General features: G+C 68.6%; 30 non-coding genes across 30 annotated transcripts; all 30 read right to left on the minus strand.

Moving 5' to 3' along the window:
* Positions 1-555: 555 nt before the first annotated feature.
* On the minus strand, positions 556-674 carry LOC138686951 (5S ribosomal RNA). The gene has a single exon (XR_011326291.1). It is a non-coding gene; the product is annotated as a 5S ribosomal RNA (ribosomal RNA).
* Positions 675-1,237: 563 nt separating this feature from the next.
* On the minus strand, positions 1,238-1,356 carry LOC138687068 (5S ribosomal RNA). Its single transcript, XR_011326408.1, has one exon. It is a non-coding gene; the product is annotated as a 5S ribosomal RNA (ribosomal RNA).
* Positions 1,357-2,075: 719 nt separating this feature from the next.
* Positions 2,076-2,194, minus strand: LOC138687069 (5S ribosomal RNA). Its single transcript, XR_011326409.1, has one exon. It is a non-coding gene; the product is annotated as a 5S ribosomal RNA (ribosomal RNA).
* A 719-nt stretch (positions 2,195-2,913) lies between these two features.
* LOC138687070 (5S ribosomal RNA) lies at positions 2,914-3,032 on the minus strand. The gene has a single exon (XR_011326410.1). It is a non-coding gene; the product is annotated as a 5S ribosomal RNA (ribosomal RNA).
* Positions 3,033-3,576: 544 nt separating this feature from the next.
* Positions 3,577-3,695, minus strand: LOC138686962 (5S ribosomal RNA). The gene has a single exon (XR_011326302.1). It is a non-coding gene; the product is annotated as a 5S ribosomal RNA (ribosomal RNA).
* A 719-nt stretch (positions 3,696-4,414) lies between these two features.
* On the minus strand, positions 4,415-4,533 carry LOC138687071 (5S ribosomal RNA). Its single transcript, XR_011326411.1, has one exon. It is a non-coding gene; the product is annotated as a 5S ribosomal RNA (ribosomal RNA).
* Positions 4,534-5,233: 700 nt separating this feature from the next.
* LOC138686973 (5S ribosomal RNA) lies at positions 5,234-5,352 on the minus strand. Its single transcript, XR_011326313.1, has one exon. It is a non-coding gene; the product is annotated as a 5S ribosomal RNA (ribosomal RNA).
* A 563-nt stretch (positions 5,353-5,915) lies between these two features.
* LOC138686946 (5S ribosomal RNA) lies at positions 5,916-6,034 on the minus strand. Its single transcript, XR_011326286.1, has one exon. It is a non-coding gene; the product is annotated as a 5S ribosomal RNA (ribosomal RNA).
* A 544-nt stretch (positions 6,035-6,578) lies between these two features.
* LOC138686984 (5S ribosomal RNA) lies at positions 6,579-6,697 on the minus strand. Its single transcript, XR_011326324.1, has one exon. It is a non-coding gene; the product is annotated as a 5S ribosomal RNA (ribosomal RNA).
* Positions 6,698-7,416: 719 nt separating this feature from the next.
* Positions 7,417-7,535, minus strand: LOC138686947 (5S ribosomal RNA). Its single transcript, XR_011326287.1, has one exon. It is a non-coding gene; the product is annotated as a 5S ribosomal RNA (ribosomal RNA).
* Positions 7,536-8,254: 719 nt separating this feature from the next.
* On the minus strand, positions 8,255-8,373 carry LOC138686948 (5S ribosomal RNA). The gene has a single exon (XR_011326288.1). It is a non-coding gene; the product is annotated as a 5S ribosomal RNA (ribosomal RNA).
* A 719-nt stretch (positions 8,374-9,092) lies between these two features.
* On the minus strand, positions 9,093-9,211 carry LOC138686949 (5S ribosomal RNA). The gene has a single exon (XR_011326289.1). It is a non-coding gene; the product is annotated as a 5S ribosomal RNA (ribosomal RNA).
* Positions 9,212-9,755: 544 nt separating this feature from the next.
* On the minus strand, positions 9,756-9,874 carry LOC138686995 (5S ribosomal RNA). The gene has a single exon (XR_011326335.1). It is a non-coding gene; the product is annotated as a 5S ribosomal RNA (ribosomal RNA).
* Positions 9,875-10,593: 719 nt separating this feature from the next.
* On the minus strand, positions 10,594-10,712 carry LOC138686950 (5S ribosomal RNA). Its single transcript, XR_011326290.1, has one exon. It is a non-coding gene; the product is annotated as a 5S ribosomal RNA (ribosomal RNA).
* Positions 10,713-11,412: 700 nt separating this feature from the next.
* Positions 11,413-11,531, minus strand: LOC138687006 (5S ribosomal RNA). The gene has a single exon (XR_011326346.1). It is a non-coding gene; the product is annotated as a 5S ribosomal RNA (ribosomal RNA).
* Positions 11,532-12,094: 563 nt separating this feature from the next.
* LOC138686952 (5S ribosomal RNA) lies at positions 12,095-12,213 on the minus strand. Its single transcript, XR_011326292.1, has one exon. It is a non-coding gene; the product is annotated as a 5S ribosomal RNA (ribosomal RNA).
* A 544-nt stretch (positions 12,214-12,757) lies between these two features.
* Positions 12,758-12,876, minus strand: LOC138687017 (5S ribosomal RNA). The gene has a single exon (XR_011326357.1). It is a non-coding gene; the product is annotated as a 5S ribosomal RNA (ribosomal RNA).
* Positions 12,877-13,576: 700 nt separating this feature from the next.
* LOC138686953 (5S ribosomal RNA) lies at positions 13,577-13,695 on the minus strand. Its single transcript, XR_011326293.1, has one exon. It is a non-coding gene; the product is annotated as a 5S ribosomal RNA (ribosomal RNA).
* A 719-nt stretch (positions 13,696-14,414) lies between these two features.
* Positions 14,415-14,533, minus strand: LOC138686954 (5S ribosomal RNA). Its single transcript, XR_011326294.1, has one exon. It is a non-coding gene; the product is annotated as a 5S ribosomal RNA (ribosomal RNA).
* Positions 14,534-15,252: 719 nt separating this feature from the next.
* Positions 15,253-15,371, minus strand: LOC138686955 (5S ribosomal RNA). Its single transcript, XR_011326295.1, has one exon. It is a non-coding gene; the product is annotated as a 5S ribosomal RNA (ribosomal RNA).
* Positions 15,372-16,071: 700 nt separating this feature from the next.
* LOC138686956 (5S ribosomal RNA) lies at positions 16,072-16,190 on the minus strand. Its single transcript, XR_011326296.1, has one exon. It is a non-coding gene; the product is annotated as a 5S ribosomal RNA (ribosomal RNA).
* A 719-nt stretch (positions 16,191-16,909) lies between these two features.
* On the minus strand, positions 16,910-17,028 carry LOC138686957 (5S ribosomal RNA). The gene has a single exon (XR_011326297.1). It is a non-coding gene; the product is annotated as a 5S ribosomal RNA (ribosomal RNA).
* A 719-nt stretch (positions 17,029-17,747) lies between these two features.
* LOC138687028 (5S ribosomal RNA) lies at positions 17,748-17,866 on the minus strand. The gene has a single exon (XR_011326368.1). It is a non-coding gene; the product is annotated as a 5S ribosomal RNA (ribosomal RNA).
* A 719-nt stretch (positions 17,867-18,585) lies between these two features.
* Positions 18,586-18,704, minus strand: LOC138686958 (5S ribosomal RNA). The gene has a single exon (XR_011326298.1). It is a non-coding gene; the product is annotated as a 5S ribosomal RNA (ribosomal RNA).
* A 700-nt stretch (positions 18,705-19,404) lies between these two features.
* On the minus strand, positions 19,405-19,523 carry LOC138686959 (5S ribosomal RNA). The gene has a single exon (XR_011326299.1). It is a non-coding gene; the product is annotated as a 5S ribosomal RNA (ribosomal RNA).
* A 719-nt stretch (positions 19,524-20,242) lies between these two features.
* On the minus strand, positions 20,243-20,361 carry LOC138686960 (5S ribosomal RNA). The gene has a single exon (XR_011326300.1). It is a non-coding gene; the product is annotated as a 5S ribosomal RNA (ribosomal RNA).
* Positions 20,362-21,080: 719 nt separating this feature from the next.
* Positions 21,081-21,199, minus strand: LOC138687031 (5S ribosomal RNA). The gene has a single exon (XR_011326371.1). It is a non-coding gene; the product is annotated as a 5S ribosomal RNA (ribosomal RNA).
* Positions 21,200-21,918: 719 nt separating this feature from the next.
* Positions 21,919-22,037, minus strand: LOC138686961 (5S ribosomal RNA). The gene has a single exon (XR_011326301.1). It is a non-coding gene; the product is annotated as a 5S ribosomal RNA (ribosomal RNA).
* A 719-nt stretch (positions 22,038-22,756) lies between these two features.
* On the minus strand, positions 22,757-22,875 carry LOC138686963 (5S ribosomal RNA). The gene has a single exon (XR_011326303.1). It is a non-coding gene; the product is annotated as a 5S ribosomal RNA (ribosomal RNA).
* Positions 22,876-23,594: 719 nt separating this feature from the next.
* On the minus strand, positions 23,595-23,713 carry LOC138686964 (5S ribosomal RNA). Its single transcript, XR_011326304.1, has one exon. It is a non-coding gene; the product is annotated as a 5S ribosomal RNA (ribosomal RNA).
* Positions 23,714-23,726: the final 13 nt, after the last annotated feature.

Here is a 23,726-nt window from a genome sequence, read left to right on the forward strand (position 1 = left end):
GCTCACGTCCCCACGCACCCCTGCCCTGCAAAGAGGCCGCTCAGGCCACCAGCACCATGCTCCCACCCCACACTGCAGCCTCACCCACCCACGCGGAGCCGCGGCACGCCTCTAGCACACGCACCTGCCCCACCGCGATGACCCCCGGCACCACCCGCTCACGTCCCCACGCACCCCTGCCCCGCAAAGAGCCCTCTCGGGTGACCACAACCGCGCTCCCACCCCACACTGCAGCCCCACGGAGGGGAGCAGCAGGCAACACCCACCCGCACCTGCCTTCACCACGTCGACCCCCAGCATCACCTCGAAACATCCCCACGCACACCTGCCCCCACACCCCACATCAAGCCCTCTCGCCTAAGCACAACCACGCTCTCACCCCACGCTGCAGACCCACCCAGCCACAGAGCAGAGCGCCAGACAGTCGCAGAGCACACCTGCCCCACCGCCACGACCCCAGCCCCTACCCGCACGCACCTGCCCCTCCGCAACACCCCACCCGCAACACCGCAGCAAGAAAACAGGGGCCGCCCCACGGCCTCCGCCAAGGCCAAAAGCCTACAGCACCCGGTATTCCCAGGCGGTCTCCCATCCAAGTACTAACCGGGCCCGACCCTGCTTAGCTTCCGAGATCAGACGAGATCGGGCGTTCTCAGGGTGGTATGGCCGTAGGCAGCCCTGTCCCCGCCAACAGCCCTCTCGGGTTGACTACAACCGCGCTCCTGCCCCCCCGCACTGCAGCCACACCGAACCACGCGCAGACGCGGCACGCCTCTAGCACACGCACCTGCCCCAACGCAATGACCCCCGGCACCACCCGCTCACGTCCCCACGCACCCCTGCCCCGCAAAGAGCCCTCTCGGGTGACCACAACCGCGCTCCCACCCCACACTGCAGCCCCACGGAGGGGAGCAGCAGGCAACACCCACCCGCACCTGCCTTCACCACGTCGACCCCCAGCATCACCTCGAAACATCCCCACGCACACCTGCCCCCACACCCCACATCAAGCCCTCTCGCCTAAGCACAACCACGCTCTCACCCCACACTGCAGACCCACCCAGCCACAGAGCAGAGCGCCAGACAGTCGCAGAGCACACCTGCCCCACCGCCACGACCCCAGCCCCTACCCGCACGCACCTGCCCCTCCGCAACACCCCACCCGCAACACCGCAGCAAGAAAACAGGGGCCGCCCCACGGCCTCCGCCAAGGCCAAAAGCCTCCGCCAAGGCCAAAAGCCTACAGCACCCGGTATTCCCAGGCGGTCTCCCATCCAAGTACTAACCGGGCCCGACCCTGCTTCGCTTCCGAGATCAGACGAGATCGGGCGTTCTCAGGGTGGTATGGCCGTAGGCAGCCCTGCCCCCGCCAACAGCCCTCTCGGGTTGACTACAACCGCGCTCCTGCCCCCCCGCACTGCAGCCACACCGAACCACGCGCAGACGCGGCACGCCTCTAGCACACGCACCTGCCCCAACGCGATGACCCCCGGCACCACCCGCTCACGTCCCCACGCACCCCTGCCCTGCAAAGAGGCCGCTCAGGCCACCAGCACCATGCTCCCACCCCACACTGCAGCCTCACCCACCCACGCGGAGCCGCGGCACGCCTCTAGCACACGCACCTGCCCCACCGCGATGACCCCCGGCACCACCCGCTCACGTCCCCACGCACCCCTGCCCCGCAAAGAGCCCTCTCGGGTGACCACAACCGCGCTCCCACCCCACACTGCAGCCCCACGGAGGGGAGCAGCAGGCAACACCCACCCGCACCTGCCTTCACCACGTCGACCCCCAGCATCACCTCGAAACATCCCCACGCACACCTGCCCCCACACCCCACATCAAGCCCTCTCGCCTAAGCACAACCACGCTCTCACCCCACGCTGCAGACCCACCCAGCCACAGAGCAGAGCGCCAGACAGTCGCAGAGCACACCTGCCCCACCGCCACGACCCCAGCCCCTACCCGCACGCACCTGCCCCTCCGCAACACCCCACCCGCAACACCGCAGCAAGAAAACAGGGGCCGCCCCACGGCCTCCGCCAAGGCCAAAAGCCTCCGCCAAGGCCAAAAGCCTACAGCACCCGGTATTCCCAGGCGGTCTCCCATCCAAGTACTAACCGGGCCCGACCCTGCTTCGCTTCCGAGATCAGACGAGATCGGGCGTTCTCAGGGTGGTATGGCCGTAGGCAGCCCTGCCCCCGCCAACAGCCCTCTCGGGTTGACTACAACCGCGCTCCTGCCCCCCCGCACTGCAGCCACACCGAACCACGCGCAGACGCGGCACGCCTCTAGCACACGCACCTGCCCCAACGCGATGACCCCCGGCACCACCCGCTCACGTCCCCACGCACCCCTGCCCTGCAAAGAGGCCGCTCAGGCCACCAGCACCATGCTCCCACCCCACACTGCAGCCTCACCCACCCACGCGGAGCCGCGGCACGCCTCTAGCACACGCACCTGCCCCACCGCGATGACCCCCGGCACCACCCGCTCACGTCCCCACGCACCCCTGCCCCGCAAAGAGCCCTCTCGGGTGACCACAACCGCGCTCCCACCCCACACTGCAGCCCCACGGAGGGGAGCAGCAGGCAACACCCACCCGCACCTGCCTTCACCACGTCGACCCCCAGCATCACCTCGAAACATCCCCACGCACACCTGCCCCCACACCCCACATCAAGCCCTCTCGCCTAAGCACAACCACGCTCTCACCCCACACTGCAGACCCACCCAGCCACAGAGCAGAGCGCCAGACAGTCGCAGAGCACACCTGCCCCACCGCCACGACCCCAGCCCCTACCCGCACGCACCTGCCCCTCCGCAACACCCCACCCGCAACACCGCAGCAAGAAAACAGGGGCCGCCCCACGGCCTCCGCCAAGGCCAAAAGCCTCCGCCAAGGCCAAAAGCCTACAGCACCCGGTATTCCCAGGCGGTCTCCCATCCAAGTACTAACCGGGCCCGACCCTGCTTCGCTTCCGAGATCAGACGAGATCGGGCGTTCTCAGGGTGGTATGGCCGTAGGCAGCCCTGCCCCCGCCAACAGCCCTCTCGGGTTGACTACAACCGCGCTCCTGCCCCCCCGCACTGCAGCCACACCGAACCACGCGCAGACGCGGCACGCCTCTAGCACACGCACCTGCCCCACCGCGATGACCCCCGGCACCACCCGCTCACGTCCCCACGCACCCCTGCCCCGCAAAGAGCCCTCTCGGGTGACCACAACCGCGCTCCCACCCCACACTGCAGCCCCACGGAGGGGAGCAGCAGGCAACACCCACCCGCACCTGCCTTCACCACGTCGACCCCCAGCATCACCTCGAAACATCCCCACGCACACCTGCCCCCACACCCCACATCAAGCCCTCTCGCCTAAGCACAACCACGCTCTCACCCCACGCTGCAGACCCACCCAGCCACAGAGCAGAGCGCCAGACAGTCGCAGAGCACACCTGCCCCACCGCCACGACCCCAGCCCCTACCCGCACGCACCTGCCCCTCCGCAACACCCCACCCGCAACACCGCAGCAAGAAAACAGGGGCCGCCCCACGGCCTCCGCCAAGGCCAAAAGCCTACAGCACCCGGTATTCCCAGGCGGTCTCCCATCCAAGTACTAACCGGGCCCGACCCTGCTTAGCTTCCGAGATCAGACGAGATCGGGCGTTCTCAGGGTGGTATGGCCGTAGGCAGCCCTGTCCCCGCCAACAGCCCTCTCGGGTTGACTACAACCGCGCTCCTGCCCCCCCGCACTACAGCCACACCGAACCACGCGCAGACGCGGCACGCCTCTAGCACACGCACCTGCCCCAACGCGATGACCCCCGGCACCACCCGCTCACGTCCCCACGCACCCCTGCCCTGCAAAGAGGCCGCTCAGGCCACCAGCACCATGCTCCCACCCCACACTGCAGCCTCACCCACCCACGCGGAGCCGCGGCACGCCTCTAGCACACGCACCTGCCCCACCGCGATGACCCCCGGCACCACCCGCTCACGTCCCCACGCACCCCTGCCCCGCAAAGAGCCCTCTCGGGTGACCACAACCGCGCTCCCACCCCACACTGCAGCCCCACGGAGGGGAGCAGCAGGCAACACCCACCCGCACCTGCCTTCACCACGTCGACCCCCAGCATCACCTCGAAACATCCCCACGCACACCTGCCCCCACACCCCACATCAAGCCCTCTCGCCTAAGCACAACCACGCTCTCACCCCACGCTGCAGACCCACCCAGCCACAGAGCAGAGCGCCAGACAGTCGCAGAGCACACCTGCCCCACCGCCACGACCCCAGCCCCTACCCGCACGCACCTGCCCCTCCGCAACACCCCACCCGCAACACCGCAGCAAGAAAACAGGGGCCGCCCCACGGCCTCCGCCAAGGCCAAAAGCCTCCGCCAAGGCCAAAAGCCTACAGCACCCGGTATTCCCAGGCGGTCTCCCATCCAAGTACTAACCGGGCCCGACCCTGCTTCGCTTCCGAGATCAGACGAGATCGGGCGTTCTCAGGGTGGTATGGCCGTAGGCAGCCCTGCCCCCGCCAACAGCCCTCTCGGGTTGACTACAACCGCGCTCCTGCCCCCCCGCACTGCAGCCACACCGAACCACGCGCAGACGCGGCACGCCTCTAGCACACGCACCTGCCCCAACGCGATGACCCCCGGCACCACCCGCTCACGTCCCCACGCACCCCTGCCCTGCAAAGAGGCCGCTCAGGCCACCAGCACCATGCTCCCACCCCACACTGCAGCCTCACCCACCCACGCGGAGCCGCGGCACGCCTCTAGCACACGCACCTGCCCCACCGCGATGACCCCCGGCACCACCCGCTCACGTCCCCACGCACCCCTGCCCCGCAAAGAGCCCTCTCGGGTGACCACAACCGCGCTCCCACCCCACACTGCAGCCCCACGGAGGGGAGCAGCAGGCAACACCCACCCGCACCTGCCTTCACCACGTCGACCCCCAGCATCACCTCGAAACATCCCCACGCACACCTGCCCCCACACCCCACATCAAGCCCTCTCGCCTAAGCACAACCACGCTCTCACCCCACGCTGCAGACCCACCCAGCCACAGAGCAGAGCGCCAGACAGTCGCAGAGCACACCTGCCCCACCGCCACGACCCCAGCCCCTACCCGCACGCACCTGCCCCTCCGCAACACCCCACCCGCAACACCGCAGCAAGAAAACAGGGGCCGCCCCACGGCCTCCGCCAAGGCCAAAAGCCTACAGCACCCGGTATTCCCAGGCGGTCTCCCATCCAAGTACTAACCGGGCCCGACCCTGCTTAGCTTCCGAGATCAGACGAGATCGGGCGTTCTCAGGGTGGTATGGCCGTAGGCAGCCCTGTCCCCGCCAACAGCCCTCTCGGGTTGACTACAACCGCGCTCCTGCCCCCCCGCACTGCAGCCACACCGAACCACGCGCAGACGCGGCACGCCTCTAGCACACGCACCTGCCCCAACGCAATGACCCCCGGCACCACCCGCTCACGTCCCCACGCACCCCTGCCCCGCAAAGAGCCCTCTCGGGTGACCACAACCGCGCTCCCACCCCACACTGCAGCCCCACGGAGGGGAGCAGCAGGCAACACCCACCCGCACCTGCCTTCACCACGTCGACCCCCAGCATCACCTCGAAACATCCCCACGCACACCTGCCCCCACACCCCACATCAAGCCCTCTCGCCTAAGCACAACCACGCTCTCACCCCACACTGCAGACCCACCCAGCCACAGAGCAGAGCGCCAGACAGTCGCAGAGCACACCTGCCCCACCGCCACGACCCCAGCCCCTACCCGCACGCACCTGCCCCTCCGCAACACCCCACCCGCAACACCGCAGCAAGAAAACAGGGGCCGCCCCACGGCCTCCGCCAAGGCCAAAAGCCTCCGCCAAGGCCAAAAGCCTACAGCACCCGGTATTCCCAGGCGGTCTCCCATCCAAGTACTAACCGGGCCCGACCCTGCTTCGCTTCCGAGATCAGACGAGATCGGGCGTTCTCAGGGTGGTATGGCCGTAGGCAGCCCTGCCCCCGCCAACAGCCCTCTCGGGTTGACTACAACCGCGCTCCTGCCCCCCCGCACTGCAGCCACACCGAACCACGCGCAGACGCGGCACGCCTCTAGCACACGCACCTGCCCCACCGCGATGACCCCCGGCACCACCCGCTCACGTCCCCACGCACCCCTGCCCCGCAAAGAGCCCTCTCGGGTGACCACAACCGCGCTCCCACCCCACACTGCAGCCCCACGGAGGGGAGCAGCAGGCAACACCCACCCGCACCTGCCTTCACCACGTCGACCCCCAGCATCACCTCGAAACATCCCCACGCACACCTGCCCCCACACCCCACATCAAGCCCTCTCGCCTAAGCACAACCACGCTCTCACCCCACGCTGCAGACCCACCCAGCCACAGAGCAGAGCGCCAGACAGTCGCAGAGCACACCTGCCCCACCGCCACGACCCCAGCCCCTACCCGCACGCACCTGCCCCTCCGCAACACCCCACCCGCAACACCGCAGCAAGAAAACAGGGGCCGCCCCACGGCCTCCGCCAAGGCCAAAAGCCTACAGCACCCGGTATTCCCAGGCGGTCTCCCATCCAAGTACTAACCGGGCCCGACCCTGCTTAGCTTCCGAGATCAGACGAGATCGGGCGTTCTCAGGGTGGTATGGCCGTAGGCAGCCCTGTCCCCGCCAACAGCCCTCTCGGGTTGACTACAACCGCGCTCCTGCCCCCCCGCACTGCAGCCACACCGAACCACGCGCAGACGCGGCACGCCTCTAGCACACGCACCTGCCCCAACGCGATGACCCCCGGCACCACCCGCTCACGTCCCCACGCACCCCTGCCCTGCAAAGAGGCCGCTCAGGCCACCAGCACCATGCTCCCACCCCACACTGCAGCCTCACCCACCCACGCGGAGCCGCGGCACGCCTCTAGCACACGCACCTGCCCCACCGCGATGACCCCCGGCACCACCCGCTCACGTCCCCACGCACCCCTGCCCCGCAAAGAGCCCTCTCGGGTGACCACAACCGCGCTCCCACCCCACACTGCAGCCCCACGGAGGGGAGCAGCAGGCAACACCCACCCGCACCTGCCTTCACCACGTCGACCCCCAGCATCACCTCGAAACATCCCCACGCACACCTGCCCCCACACCCCACATCAAGCCCTCTCGCCTAAGCACAACCACGCTCTCACCCCACACTGCAGACCCACCCAGCCACAGAGCAGAGCGCCAGACAGTCGCAGAGCACACCTGCCCCACCGCCACGACCCCAGCCCCTACCCGCACGCACCTGCCCCTCCGCAACACCCCACCCGCAACACCGCAGCAAGAAAACAGGGGCCGCCCCACGGCCTCCGCCAAGGCCAAAAGCCTCCGCCAAGGCCAAAAGCCTACAGCACCCGGTATTCCCAGGCGGTCTCCCATCCAAGTACTAACCGGGCCCGACCCTGCTTCGCTTCCGAGATCAGACGAGATCGGGCGTTCTCAGGGTGGTATGGCCGTAGGCAGCCCTGCCCCCGCCAACAGCCCTCTCGGGTTGACTACAACCGCGCTCCTGCCCCCCCGCACTGCAGCCACACCGAACCACGCGCAGACGCGGCACGCCTCTAGCACACGCACCTGCCCCAACACGATGACCCCCGGCACCACCCGCTCACGTCCCCACGCACCCCTGCCCTGCAAAGAGGCCGCTCAGGCCACCAGCACCATGCTCCCACCCCACACTGCAGCCTCACCCACCCACGCGGAGCCGCGGCACGCCTCTAGCACACGCACCTGCCCCACCGCGATGACCCCCGGCACCACCCGCTCACGTCCCCACGCACCCCTGCCCCGCAAAGAGCCCTCTCGGGTGACCACAACCGCGCTCCCACCCCACACTGCAGCCCCACGGAGGGGAGCAGCAGGCAACACCCACCCGCACCTGCCTTCACCACGTCGACCCCCAGCATCACCTCGAAACATCCCCACGCACACCTGCCCCCACACCCCACATCAAGCCCTCTCGCCTAAGCACAACCACGCTCTCACCCCACGCTGCAGACCCACCCAGCCACAGAGCAGAGCGCCAGACAGTCGCAGAGCACACCTGCCCCACCGCCACGACCCCAGCCCCTACCCGCACGCACCTGCCCCTCCGCAACACCCCACCCGCAACACCGCAGCAAGAAAACAGGGGCCGCCCCACGGCCTCCGCCAAGGCCAAAAGCCTCCGCCAAGGCCAAAAGCCTACAGCACCCGGTATTCCCAGGCGGTCTCCCATCCAAGTACTAACCGGGCCCGACCCTGCTTCGCTTCCGAGATCAGACGAGATCGGGCGTTCTCAGGGTGGTATGGCCGTAGGCAGCCCTGCCCCCGCCAACAGCCCTCTCGGGTTGACTACAACCGCGCTCCTGCCCCCCCGCACTGCAGCCACACCGAACCACGCGCAGACGCGGCACGCCTCTAGCACACGCACCTGCCCCAACGCGATGACCCCCGGCACCACCCGCTCACGTCCCCACGCACCCCTGCCCTGCAAAGAGGCCGCTCAGGCCACCAGCACCATGCTCCCACCCCACACTGCAGCCTCACCCACCCACGCGGAGCCGCGGCACGCCTCTAGCACACGCACCTGCCCCACCGCGATGACCCCCGGCACCACCCGCTCACGTCCCCACGCACCCCTGCCCCGCAAAGAGCCCTCTCGGGTGACCACAACCGCGCTCCCACCCCACACTGCAGCCCCACGGAGGGGAGCAGCAGGCAACACCCACCCGCACCTGCCTTCACCACGTCGACCCCCAGCATCACCTCGAAACATCCCCACGCACACCTGCCCCCACACCCCACATCAAGCCCTCTCGCCTAAGCACAACCACGCTCTCACCCCACACTGCAGACCCACCCAGCCACAGAGCAGAGCGCCAGACAGTCGCAGAGCACACCTGCCCCACCGCCACGACCCCAGCCCCTACCCGCACGCACCTGCCCCTCCGCAACACCCCACCCGCAACACCGCAGCAAGAAAACAGGGGCCGCCCCACGGCCTCCGCCAAGGCCAAAAGCCTCCGCCAAGGCCAAAAGCCTACAGCACCCGGTATTCCCAGGCGGTCTCCCATCCAAGTACTAACCGGGCCCGACCCTGCTTCGCTTCCGAGATCAGACGAGATCGGGCGTTCTCAGGGTGGTATGGCCGTAGGCAGCCCTGCCCCCGCCAACAGCCCTCTCGGGTTGACTACAACCGCGCTCCTGCCCCCCCGCACTGCAGCCACACCGAACCACGCGCAGACGCGGCACGCCTCTAGCACACGCACCTGCCCCACCGCGATGACCCCCGGCACCACCCGCTCACGTCCCCACGCACCCCTGCCCCGCAAAGAGCCCTCTCGGGTGACCACAACCGCGCTCCCACCCCACACTGCAGCCCCACGGAGGGGAGCAGCAGGCAACACCCACCCGCACCTGCCTTCACCACGTCGACCCCCAGCATCACCTCGAAACATCCCCACGCACACCTGCCCCCACACCCCACATCAAGCCCTCTCGCCTAAGCACAACCACGCTCTCACCCCACGCTGCAGACCCACCCAGCCACAGAGCAGAGCGCCAGACAGTCGCAGAGCACACCTGCCCCACCGCCACGACCCCAGCCCCTACCCGCACGCACCTGCCCCTCCGCAACACCCCACCCGCAACACCGCAGCAAGAAAACAGGGGCCGCCCCACGGCCTCCGCCAAGGCCAAAAGCCTACAGCACCCGGTATTCCCAGGCGGTCTCCCATCCAAGTACTAACCGGGCCCGACCCTGCTTAGCTTCCGAGATCAGACGAGATCGGGCGTTCTCAGGGTGGTATGGCCGTAGGCAGCCCTGTCCCCGCCAACAGCCCTCTCGGGTTGACTACAACCGCGCTCCTGCCCCCCCGCACTACAGCCACACCGAACCACGCGCAGACGCGGCACGCCTCTAGCACACGCACCTGCCCCAACGCGATGACCCCCGGCACCACCCGCTCACGTCCCCACGCACCCCTGCCCTGCAAAGAGGCCGCTCAGGCCACCAGCACCATGCTCCCACCCCACACTGCAGCCTCACCCACCCACGCGGAGCCGCGGCACGCCTCTAGCACACGCACCTGCCCCACCGCGATGACCCCCGGCACCACCCGCTCACGTCCCCACGCACCCCTGCCCCGCAAAGAGCCCTCTCGGGTGACCACAACCGCGCTCCCACCCCACACTGCAGCCCCACGGAGGGGAGCAGCAGGCAACACCCACCCGCACCTGCCTTCACCACGTCGACCCCCAGCATCACCTCGAAACATCCCCACGCACACCTGCCCCCACACCCCACATCAAGCCCTCTCGCCTAAGCACAACCACGCTCTCACCCCACGCTGCAGACCCACCCAGCCACAGAGCAGAGCGCCAGACAGTCGCAGAGCACACCTGCCCCACCGCCACGACCCCAGCCCCTACCCGCACGCACCTGCCCCTCCGCAACACCCCACCCGCAACACCGCAGCAAGAAAACAGGGGCCGCCCCACGGCCTCCGCCAAGGCCAAAAGCCTCCGCCAAGGCCAAAAGCCTACAGCACCCGGTATTCCCAGGCGGTCTCCCATCCAAGTACTAACCGGGCCCGACCCTGCTTCGCTTCCGAGATCAGACGAGATCGGGCGTTCTCAGGGTGGTATGGCCGTAGGCAGCCCTGCCCCCGCCAACAGCCCTCTCGGGTTGACTACAACCGCGCTCCTGCCCCCCCGCACTGCAGCCACACCGAACCACGCGCAGACGCGGCACGCCTCTAGCACACGCACCTGCCCCAACGCGATGACCCCCGGCACCACCCGCTCACGTCCCCACGCACCCCTGCCCTGCAAAGAGGCCGCTCAGGCCACCAGCACCATGCTCCCACCCCACACTGCAGCCTCACCCACCCACGCGGAGCCGCGGCACGCCTCTAGCACACGCACCTGCCCCACCGCGATGACCCCCGGCACCACCCGCTCACGTCCCCACGCACCCCTGCCCCGCAAAGAGCCCTCTCGGGTGACCACAACCGCGCTCCCACCCCACACTGCAGCCCCACGGAGGGGAGCAGCAGGCAACACCCACCCGCACCTGCCTTCACCACGTCGACCCCCAGCATCACCTCGAAACATCCCCACGCACACCTGCCCCCACACCCCACATCAAGCCCTCTCGCCTAAGCACAACCACGCTCTCACCCCACGCTGCAGACCCACCCAGCCACAGAGCAGAGCGCCAGACAGTCGCAGAGCACACCTGCCCCACCGCCACGACCCCAGCCCCTACCCGCACGCACCTGCCCCTCCGCAACACCCCACCCGCAACACCGCAGCAAGAAAACAGGGGCCGCCCCACGGCCTCCGCCAAGGCCAAAAGCCTACAGCACCCGGTATTCCCAGGCGGTCTCCCATCCAAGTACTAACCGGGCCCGACCCTGCTTAGCTTCCGAGATCAGACGAGATCGGGCGTTCTCAGGGTGGTATGGCCGTAGGCAGCCCTGTCCCCGCCAACAGCCCTCTCGGGTTGACTACAACCGCGCTCCTGCCCCCCCGCACTGCAGCCACACCGAACCACGCGCAGACGCGGCACGCCTCTAGCACACGCACCTGCCCCAACGCAATGACCCCCGGCACCACCCGCTCACGTCCCCACGCACCCCTGCCCCGCAAAGAGCCCTCTCGGGTGACCACAACCGCGCTCCCACCCCACACTGCAGCCCCACGGAGGGGAGCAGCAGGCAACACCCACCCGCACCTGCCTTCACCACGTCGACCCCCAGCATCACCTCGAAACATCCCCACGCACACCTGCCCCCACACCCCACATCAAGCCCTCTCGCCTAAGCACAACCACGCTCTCACCCCACACTGCAGACCCACCCAGCCACAGAGCAGAGCGCCAGACAGTCGCAGAGCACACCTGCCCCACCGCCACGACCCCAGCCCCTACCCGCACGCACCTGCCCCTCCGCAACACCCCACCCGCAACACCGCAGCAAGAAAACAGGGGCCGCCCCACGGCCTCCGCCAAGGCCAAAAGCCTCCGCCAAGGCCAAAAGCCTACAGCACCCGGTATTCCCAGGCGGTCTCCCATCCAAGTACTAACCGGGCCCGACCCTGCTTCGCTTCCGAGATCAGACGAGATCGGGCGTTCTCAGGGTGGTATGGCCGTAGGCAGCCCTGCCCCCGCCAACAGCCCTCTCGGGTTGACTACAACCGCGCTCCTGCCCCCCCGCACTGCAGCCACACCGAACCACGCGCAGACGCGGCACGCCTCTAGCACACGCACCTGCCCCACCGCGATGACCCCCGGCACCACCCGCTCACGTCCCCACGCACCCCTGCCCCGCAAAGAGCCCTCTCGGGTGACCACAACCGCGCTCCCACCCCACACTGCAGCCCCACGGAGGGGAGCAGCAGGCAACACCCACCCGCACCTGCCTTCACCACGTCGACCCCCAGCATCACCTCGAAACATCCCCACGCACACCTGCCCCCACACCCCACATCAAGCCCTCTCGCCTAAGCACAACCACGCTCTCACCCCACGCTGCAGACCCACCCAGCCACAGAGCAGAGCGCCAGACAGTCGCAGAGCACACCTGCCCCACCGCCACGACCCCAGCCCCTACCCGCACGCACCTGCCCCTCCGCAACACCCCACCCGCAACACCGCAGCAAGAAAACAGGGGCCGCCCCACGGCCTCCGCCAAGGCCAAAAGCCTACAGCACCCGGTATTCCCAGGCGGTCTCCCATCCAAGTACTAACCGGGCCCGACCCTGCTTAGCTTCCGAGATCAGACGAGATCGGGCGTTCTCAGGGTGGTATGGCCGTAGGCAGCCCTGTCCCCGCCAACAGCCCTCTCGGGTTGACTACAACCGCGCTCCTGCCCCCCCGCACTGCAGCCACACCGAACCACGCGCAGACGCGGCACGCCTCTAGCACACGCACCTGCCCCAACGCGATGACCCCCGGCACCACCCGCTCACGTCCCCACGCACCCCTGCCCTGCAAAGAGGCCGCTCAGGCCACCAGCACCATGCTCCCACCCCACACTGCAGCCTCACCCACCCACGCGGAGCCGCGGCACGCCTCTAGCACACGCACCTGCCCCACCGCGATGACCCCCGGCACCACCCGCTCACGTCCCCACGCACCCCTGCCCCGCAAAGAGCCCTCTCGGGTGACCACAACCGCGCTCCCACCCCACACTGCAGCCCCACGGAGGGGAGCAGCAGGCAACACCCACCCGCACCTGCCTTCACCACGTCGACCCCCAGCATCACCTCGAAACATCCCCACGCACACCTGCCCCCACACCCCACATCAAGCCCTCTCGCCTAAGCACAACCACGCTCTCACCCCACACTGCAGACCCACCCAGCCACAGAGCAGAGCGCCAGACAGTCGCAGAGCACACCTGCCCCACCGCCACGACCCCAGCCCCTACCCGCACGCACCTGCCCCTCCGCAACACCCCACCCGCAACACCGCAGCAAGAAAACAGGGGCCGCCCCACGGCCTCCGCCAAGGCCAAAAGCCTACAGCACCCGGTATTCCCAGGCGGTCTCCCATCCAAGTACTAACCGGGCCCGACCCTGCTTCGCTTCCGAGATCAGACGAGATCGGGCGTTCTCAGGGTGGTATGGCCGTAGGCAGCCCTGCCCCCGCCAACAGCCCTCTCGGGTTGACTACAACCGCGCTCCTGCCCCCCCGCACTGCAGCCACACCGAACCACGCGCAGACGCGGCACGCCTCTAGCACACGCACCTGCCCCAACACGATGACCCCCGGCACCACCCGCTCACGTCCCCACGCACCCCTGCCCTGCAAAGAGGCCGCTCAGGCCACCAGCACCATGCTCCCACCCCACACTGCAGCCTCACCCACCCACGCGGAGCCGCGGCACGCCTCTAGCACACGCACCTGCCCCACCGCGATGACCCCCGGCACCACCCGCTCACGTCCCCACGCACCCCTGCCCCGCAAAGAGCCCTCTCGGGTGACCACAACCGCGCTCCCACCCCACACTGCAGCCCCACGGAGGGGAGCAGCAGGCAACACCCACCCGCACCTGCCTTCACCACGTCGACCCCCAGCATCACCTCGAAACATCCCCACGCACACCTGCCCCCACACCCCACATCAAGCCCTCTCGCCTAAGCACAACCACGCTCTCACCCCACACTGCAGACCCACCCAGCCACAGAGCAGAGCGCCAGACAGTCGCAGAGCACACCTGCCCCACCGCCACGACCCCAGCCCCTACCCGCACGCACCTGCCCCTCCGCAACACCCCACCCGCAGCACCGCAGCAAGAAAACAGGGGCCGCCCCACGGCCTCCGCCAAGGCCAAAAGCCTCCGCCAAGGCCAAAAGCCTACAGCACCCGGTATTCCCAGGCGGTCTCCCATCCAAGTACTAACCGGGCCCGACCCTGCTTCGCTTCCGAGATCAGACGAGATCGGGCGTTCTCAGGGTGGTATGGCCGTAGGCAGCCCTGCCCCCGCCAACAGCCCTCTCGGGTTGACTACAACCGCGCTCCTGCCCCCCCGCACTACAGCCACACCGAACCACGCGCAGACGCGGCACGCCTCTAGCACACGCACCTGCCCCAACGCGATGACCCCCGGCACCACCCGCTCACGTCCCCACGCACCCCTGCCCTGCAAAGAGGCCGCTCAGGCCACCAGCACCATGCTCCCACCCCACACTGCAGCCTCACCCACCCACGCGGAGCCGCGGCACGCCTCTAGCACACGCACCTGCCCCACCGCGATGACCCCCGGCACCACCCGCTCACGTCCCCACGCACCCCTGCCCCGCAAAGAGCCCTCTCGGGTGACCACAACCGCGCTCCCACCCCACACTGCAGCCCCACGGAGGGGAGCAGCAGGCAACACCCACCCGCACCTGCCTTCACCACGTCGACCCCCAGCATCACCTCGAAACATCCCCACGCACACCTGCCCCCACACCCCACATCAAGCCCTCTCGCCTAAGCACAACCACGCTCTCACCCCACGCTGCAGACCCACCCAGCCACAGAGCAGAGCGCCAGACAGTCGCAGAGCACACCTGCCCCACCGCCACGACCCCAGCCCCTACCCGCACGCACCTGCCCCTCCGCAACACCCCACCCGCAACACCGCAGCAAGAAAACAGGGGCCGCCCCACGGCCTCCGCCAAGGCCAAAAGCCTCCGCCAAGGCCAAAAGCCTACAGCACCCGGTATTCCCAGGCGGTCTCCCATCCAAGTACTAACCGGGCCCGACCCTGCTTCGCTTCCGAGATCAGACGAGATCGGGCGTTCTCAGGGTGGTATGGCCGTAGGCAGCCCTGCCCCCGCCAACAGCCCTCTCGGGTTGACTACAACCGCGCTCCTGCCCCCCCGCACTGCAGCCACACCGAACCACGCGCAGACGCGGCACGCCTCTAGCACACGCACCTGCCCCAACGCGATGACCCCCGGCACCACCCGCTCACGTCCCCACGCACCCCTGCCCTGCAAAGAGGCCGCTCAGGCCACCAGCACCATGCTCCCACCCCACACTGCAGCCTCACCCACCCACGCGGAGCCGCGGCACGCCTCTAGCACACGCACCTGCCCCACCGCGATGACCCCCGGCACCACCCGCTCACGTCCCCACGCACCCCTGCCCCGCAAAGAGCCCTCTCGGGTGACCACAACCGCGCTCCCACCCCACACTGCAGCCCCACGGAGGGGAGCAGCAGGCAACACCCACCCGCACCTGCCTTCACCACGTCGACCCCCAGCATCACCTCGAAACATCCCCACGCACACCTGCCCCCACACCCCACATCAAGCCCTCTCGCCTAAGCACAACCACGCTCTCACCCCACACTGCAGACCCACCCAGCCACAGAGCAGAGCGCCAGACAGTCGCAGAGCACACCTGCCCCACCGCCACGACCCCAGCCCCTACCCGCACGCACCTGCCCCTCCGCAACACCCCACCCGCAACACCGCAGCAAGAAAACAGGGGCCGCCCCACGGCCTCCGCCAAGGCCAAAAGCCTACAGCACCCGGTATTCCCAGGCGGTCTCCCATCCAAGTACTAACCGGGCCCGACCCTGCTTCGCTTCCGAGATCAGACGAGATCGGGCGTTCTCAGGGTGGTATGGCCGTAGGCAGCCCTGCCCCCGCCAACAGCCCTCTCCGGTTAACTACAACCGCGCTCCTGCCCCCCCGCACTGCAGCCACACCGAACCACGCGCAGACGCGGCACGCCTCTAGCACACGCACCTGCCCCAACGCGATGACCCCCGGCACCACCCGCTCACGTCCCCACGCACCCCTGCCCTGCAAAGAGGCCGCTCAGGCCACCAGCACCATGCTCCCACCCCACACTGCAGCCTCACCCACCCACGCGGAGCCGCGGCACGCCTCTAGCACACGCACCTGCCCCACCGCGATGACCCCCGGCACCACCCGCTCACGTCCCCACGCACCCCTGCCCCGCAAAGAGCCCTCTCGGGTGACCACAACCGCGCTCCCACCCCACACTGCAGCCCCACGGAGGGGAGCAGCAGGCAACATCCACCCGCACCTGCCTTCACCACGTCGACCCCCAGCATCACCTCGAAACATCCCCACGCACACCTGCCCCCACACCCCACATCAAGCCCTCTCGCCTAAGCACAACCACGCTCTCACCCCACACTGCAGACCCACCCAGCCACAGAGCAGAGCGCCAGACAGTCGCAGAGCACACCTGCCCCACCGCCACGACCCCAGCCCCTACCCGCACGCACCTGCCCCTCCGCAACACCCCACCCGCAGCACCGCAGCAAGAAAACAGGGGCCGCCCCACGGCCTCCGCCAAGGCCAAATGCCTCCGCCAAGGCCAAAAGCCTACAGCACCCGGTATTCCCAGGCGGTCTCCCATCCAAGTACTAACCGGGCCCGACCCTGCTTCGCTTCCGAGATCAGACGAGATCGGGCGTTCTCAGGGTGGTATGGCCGTAGGCAGCCCTGCCCCCGCCAACAGCCCTCTCCGGTTGACTACAACCGCGCTCCTGCCCCCACGCACTGCAGCCACACCGAACCACGCGCAGACGCGGCACGCCTCTAGCACACGCACCTGCCCCAACGCGATGACCCCCGGCACCACCCGCTCACGTCCCCACGCACCCCTGCCCTGCAAAGAGGCCGCTCAGGCCACCAGCACCATGCTCCCACCCCACACTGCAGCCTCACCCACCCACGCGGAGCCGCGGCACGCCTCTAGCACACGCACCTGCCCCACCGCGATGACCCCCGGCACCACCCGCTCACGTCCCCACGCACCCCTGCCCCGCAAAGAGCCCTCTCGGGTGACCACAACCGCGCTCCCACCCCACACTGCAGCCCCACGGAGGGGAGCAGCAGGCAACACCCACCCGCACCTGCCTTCACCACGTCGACCCCCAGCATCACCTCGAAACATCCCCACGCACACCTGCCCCCACACCCCACATCAAGCCCTCTCGCCTAAGCACAACCACGCTCTCACCCCACACTGCAGACCCACCCAGCCACAGAGCAGAGCGCCAGACAGTCGCAGAGCACACCTGCCCCACCGCCACGACCCCAGCCCCTACCCGCACGCACCTGCCCCTCCGCAACACCCCACCCGCAACACCGCAGCAAGAAAACAGGGGCCGCCCCACGGCCTCCGCCAAGGCCAAACGCCTCCGCCAAGGCCAAAAGCCTACAGCACCCGGTATTCCCAGGCGGTCTCCCATCCAAGTACTAACCGGGCCCGACCCTGCTTAGCTTCCGAGATCAGACGAGATCGGGCGTTCTCAGGGTGGTATGGCCGTAGGCAGCCCTGCCCCCGCCAACAGCCCTCTCGGGTTGACTACAACCGCGCTCCTGCCCCCCCGCACTGCAGCCACACCGAACCACGCGCAGACGCGGCACGCCTCTAGCACACGCACCTGCCCCAACGCGATGACCCCCGGCACCACCCGGCCACGTCCCCACGCACCCCTGCCCTGCAAAGAGGCCGCTCAGGCCACCAGCACCATGCTCCCACCCCACACTGCAGCCTCACCCACCCACGCGGAGCCGCGGCACGCCTCTAGCACACGCACCTGCCCCACCGCGATGACCCCCGGCACCACCCGCTCACGTCCCCACGCACCCCTGCCCCGCAAAGAGCCCTCTCGGGTGACCACAACCGCGCTCCCACCCCACACTGCAGCCCCACGGAGGGGAGCAGCAGGCAACACCCACCCGCACCTGCCTTCACCACGTCGACCCCCAGCATCACCTCGAAACATCCCCACGCACACCTGCCCCCACACCCCACATCAAGCCCTCTCGCCTAAGCACAACCACGCTCTCACCCCACGCTGCAGACCCACCCAGCCACAGAGCAGAGCGCCAGACAGTCGCAGAGCACACCTGCCCCACCGCCACGACCCCAGCCCCTACCCGCACGCACCTGCCCCTCCGCAACACCCCACCCGCAGCACCGCAGCAAGAAAACAGGGGCCGCCCCACGGCCTCCGCCAAGGCCAAAAGCCTCCGCCAAGGCCAAAAGCCTACAGCACCCGGTATTCCCAGGCGGTCTCCCATCCAAGTACTAACCGGGCCCGACCCTGCTTCGCTTCCGAGATCAGACGAGATCGGGCGTTCTCAGGGTGGTATGGCCGTAGGCAGCCCTGCCCCCGCCAACAGCCCTCTCCGGTTGACTACAACCGCGCTCCTGCCCCCCCGCACTGCAGCCACACCGAACCACGCGCAGACGCGGCACGCCTCTAGCACACGCACCTGCCCCAACGCGATGACCCCCGGCACCACCCGCTCACGTCCCCACGCACCCCTGCCCTGCAAAGAGGCCGCTCAGGCCACCAGCACCATGCTCCCACCCCACACTGCAGCCTCACCCACCCACGCGGAGCCGCGGCACGCCTCTAGCACACGCACCTGCCCCACCGCGATGACCCCCGGCACCACCCGCTCACGTCCCCACACACCCCTGCCCCGCAAAGAGCCCTCTCGGGTGACCACAACCGCGCTCCCACCCCACACTGCAGCCCCACGGAGGGGAGCAGCAGGCAACACCCACCCGCACCTGCCTTCACCACGTCGACCCCCAGCATCACCTCGAAACATCCCCACGCACACCTGCCCCCACACCCCACATCAAGCCCTCTCGCCTAAGCACAACCACGCTCTCACCCCACACTGCAGACCCACCCAGCCACAGAGCAGAGCGCCAGACAGTCGCAGAGCACACCTGCCCCACCGCCACGACCCCAGCCCCTACCCGCACGCACCTGCCCCTCCGCAACACCCCACCCGCAACACCGCAGCAAGAAAACAGGGGCCGCCCCACGGCCTCCGCCAAGGCCAAAAGCCTACAGCACCCGGTATTCCCAGGCGGTCTCCCATCCAAGTACTAACCGGGCCCGACCCTGCTTCGCTTCCGAGATCAGACGAGATCGGGCGTTCTCAGGGTGGTATGGCCGTAGGCAGCCCTGCCCCCGCCAACAGCCCTCTCCGGTTGACTACAACCGCGCTCCTGCCCCCCCGCACTGCAGCCACACCGAACCACGCGCAGACGCGGCACGCCTCTAGCACACGCACCTGCCCCAACGCGATGACCCCCGGCACCACCCGCTCACGTCCCCACGCACCCCTGCCCTGCAAAGAGGCCGCTCAGGCCACCAGCACCATGCTCCCACCCCACACTGCAGCCTCACCCACCCACGCGGAGCCGCGGCACGCCTCTAGCACACGCACCTGCCCCACCGCGATGACCCCCGGCACCACCCGCTCACGTCCCCACGCACCCCTGCCCCGCAAAGAGCCCTCTCGGGTGACCACAACCGCGCTCCCACCCCACACTGCAGCCCCACGGAGGGGAGCAGCAGGCAACACCCACCCGCACCTGCCTTCACCACGTCGACCCCCAGCATCACCTCGAAACATCCCCACGCACACCTGCCCCCACACCCCACATCAAGCCCTCTCGCCTAAGCACAACCACGCTCTCACCCCACACTGCAGACCCACCCAGCCACAGAGCAGAGCGCCAGACAGTCGCAGAGCACACCTGCCCCACCGCCACGACCCCAGCCCCTACCCGCACGCACCTGCCCCTCCGCAACACCCCACCCGCAGCACCGCAGCAAGAAAACAGGGGCCGCCCCACGGCCTCCGCCAAGGCCAAAAGCCTCCGCCAAGGCCAAAAGCCTACAGCACCCGGTATTCCCAGGCGGTCTCCCATCCAAGTACTAACCGGGCCCGACCCTGCTTCGCTTCCGAGATCAGACGAGATCGGGCGTTCTCAGGGTGGTATGGCCGTAGGCAGCCCTGCCCCCGCCAACAGCCCTCTCCGGTTGACTACAACCGCGCTCCTGCCCCCACGCACTGCAGCCACACCGAACCACGCGCAGACGCGGCACGCCTCTAGCACACGCACCTGCCCCAACGCGATGACCCCCGGCACCACCCGCTCACGTCCCCACGCACCCCTGCCCTGCAAAGAGGCCGCTCAGGCCACCAGCACCATGCTCCCACCCCACACTGCAGCCTCACCCACCCACGCGGAGCCGCGGCACGCCTCTAGCACACGCACCTGCCCCACCGCGATGACCCCCGGCACCACCCGCTCACGTCCCCACGCACCCCTGCCCCGCAAAGAGCCCTCTCGGGTGACCACAACCGCGCTCCCACCCCACACTGCAGCCCCACGGAGGGGAGCAGCAGGCAACACCCACCCGCACCTGCCTTCACCACGTCGACCCCCAGCATCACCTCGAAACATCCCCACGCACACCTGCCCCCACACCCCACATCAAGCCCTCTCGCCTAAGCACAACCACGCTCTCACCCCACACTGCAGACCCACCCAGCCACAGAGCAGAGCGCCAGACAGTCGCAGAGCACACCTGCCCCACCGCCACGACCCCAGCCCCTACCCGCACGCACCTGCCCCTCCGCAACACCCCACCCGCAACACCGCAGCAAGAAAACAGGGGCCGCCCCACGGCCTCCGCCAAGGCCAAACGCCTCCGCCAAGGCCAAAAGCCTACAGCACCCGGTATTCCCAGGCGGTCTCCCATCCAAGTACTAACCGGGCCCGACCCTGCTTAGCTTCCGAGATCAGACGAGATCGGGCGTTCTCAGGGTGGTATGGCCGTAGGCAGCCCTGCCCCCGCCAACAGCCCTCTCGGGTTGACTACAACCGCGCTCCTGCCCCCCCGCACTGCAGCCACACCGAACCACGCGCAGACGCGGCACGCCTCTAGCACACGCACCTGCCCCAACGCGATGACCCCCGGCACCACCCGGCCACGTCCCCACGCACCCCTGCCCTGCAAAGAGGCCGCTCAGGCCACCAGCACCATGCTCCCACCCCACACTGCAGCCTCACCCACCCACGCGGAGCCGCGGCACGCCTCTAGCACACGCACCTGCCCCACCGCGATGACCCCCGGCACCACCCGCTCACGTCCCCACGCACCCCTGCCCCGCAAAGAGCCCTCTCGGGTGACCACAACCGCGCTCCCACCCCACACTGCAGCCCCACGGAGGGGAGCAGCAGGCAACACCCACCCGCACCTGCCTTCACCACGTCGACCCCCAGCATCACCTCGAAACATCCCCACGCACACCTGCCCCCACACCCCACATCAAGCCCTCTCGCCTAAGCACAACCACGCTCTCACCCCACGCTGCAGACCCACCCAGCCACAGAGCAGAGCGCCAGACAGTCGCAGAGCACACCTGCCCCACCGCCACGACCCCAGCCCCTACCCGCACGCACCTGCCCCTCCGCAACACCCCACCCGCAGCACCGCAGCAAGAAAACAGGGGCCGCCCCACGGCCTCCGCCAAGGCCAAAAGCCTCCGCCAAGGCCAAAAGCCTACAGCACCCGGTATTCCCAGGCGGTCTCCCATCCAAGTACTAACCGGGCCCGACCCTGCTTCGCTTCCGAGATCAGACGAGATCGGGCGTTCTCAGGGTGGTATGGCCGTAGGCAGCCCTGCCCCCGCCAACAGCCCTCTCCGGTTGACTACAACCGCGCTCCTGCCCCCCCGCACTGCAGCCACACCGAACCACGCGCAGACGCGGCACGCCTCTAGCACACGCACCTGCCCCAACGCGATGACCCCCGGCACCACCCGCTCACGTCCCCACGCACCCCTGCCCTGCAAAGAGGCCGCTCAGGCCACCAGCACCATGCTCCCACCCCACACTGCAGCCTCACCCACCCACGCGGAGCCGCGGCACGCCTCTAGCACACGCACCTGCCCCACCGCGATGACCCCCGGCACCACCCGCTCACGTCCCCACGCACCCCTGCCCCGCAAAGAGCCCTCTCGGGTGACCACAACCGCGCTCCCACCCCACACTGCAGCCCCACGGAGGGGAGCAGCAGGCAACACCCACCCGCACCTGCCTTCACCACGTCGACCCCCAGCATCACCTCGAAACATCCCCACGCACACCTGCCCCCACACCCCACATCAAGCCCTCTCGCCTAAGCACAACCACGCTCTCACCCCACACTGCAGACCCACCCAGCCACAGAGCAGAGCGCCAGACAGTCGCAGAGCACACCTGCCCCACCGCCACGACCCCAGCCCCTACCCGCACGCACCTGCCCCTCCGCAACACCCCACCCGCAGCACCGCAGCAAGAAAACAGGGGCCGCCCCACGGCCTCCGCCAAGGCCAAAAGCCTCCGCCAAGGCCAAAAGCCTACAGCACCCGGTATTCCCAGGCGGTCTCCCATCCAAGTACTAACCGGGCCCGACCCTGCTTCGCTTCCGAGATCAGACGAGATCGGGCGTTCTCAGGGTGGTATGGCCGTAGGCAGCCCTGCCCCCGCCAACAGCCCTCTCGGGTTGACTACAACCGCGCTCCTGCCCCCCCGCACTGCAGCCACACCGAACCACGCGCAGACGCGGCACGCCTCTAGCACACGCACCTGCCCCAACGCGATGACCCCCGGCACCACCCGCTCACGTCCCCACGCACCCCTGCCCTGCAAAGAGGCCGCTCAGGCCACCAGCACCATGCTCCCACCCCACACTGCAGCCTCACCCACCCACGCGGAGCCGCGGCACGCCTCTAGCACACGCACCTGCCCCAACGCGATGACCCCCGGCACCACCCGCTCACGTCCCCACGCACCCCTGCCCCGCAAAGAGCCCTCTCGGGTGACCACAACCGCGCTCCCACCCCACACTGCAGCCCCACGGAGGGGAGCAGCAGGCAACACCCACCCGCACCTGCCTTCACCACGTCGACCCCCAGCATCACCTCGAAACATCCCCACGCACACCTGCCCCCACACCCCACATCAAGCCCTCTCGCCTAAGCACAACCACGCTCTCACCCCACGCTGCAGACCCACCCAGCCACAGAGCAGAGCGCCAGACAGTCGCAGAGCACACCTGCCCCACCGCCACGACCCCAGCCCCTACCCGCACGCACCTGCCCCTCCGCAACACCCCACCCGCAACACCGCAGCAAGAAAACAGGGGCCGCCCCACGGCCTCCGCCAAGGCCAAAAGCCTCCGCCAAGGCCAAAAGCCTACAGCACCCGGTATTCCCAGGCGGTCTCCCATCCAAGTACTAACCGGGCCCGACCCTGCTTCGCTTCCGAGATCAGACGAGATCGGGCGTTCTCAGGGTGGTATGGCCGTAGGCAGCCCTGCCCCCG

This window comes from Haliaeetus albicilla, chromosome 9, assembly GCF_947461875.1.
Source record: "Haliaeetus albicilla chromosome 9, bHalAlb1.1, whole genome shotgun sequence".
NCBI classification, from domain to species: Eukaryota; Metazoa; Chordata; class Aves; order Accipitriformes; family Accipitridae; genus Haliaeetus; species Haliaeetus albicilla.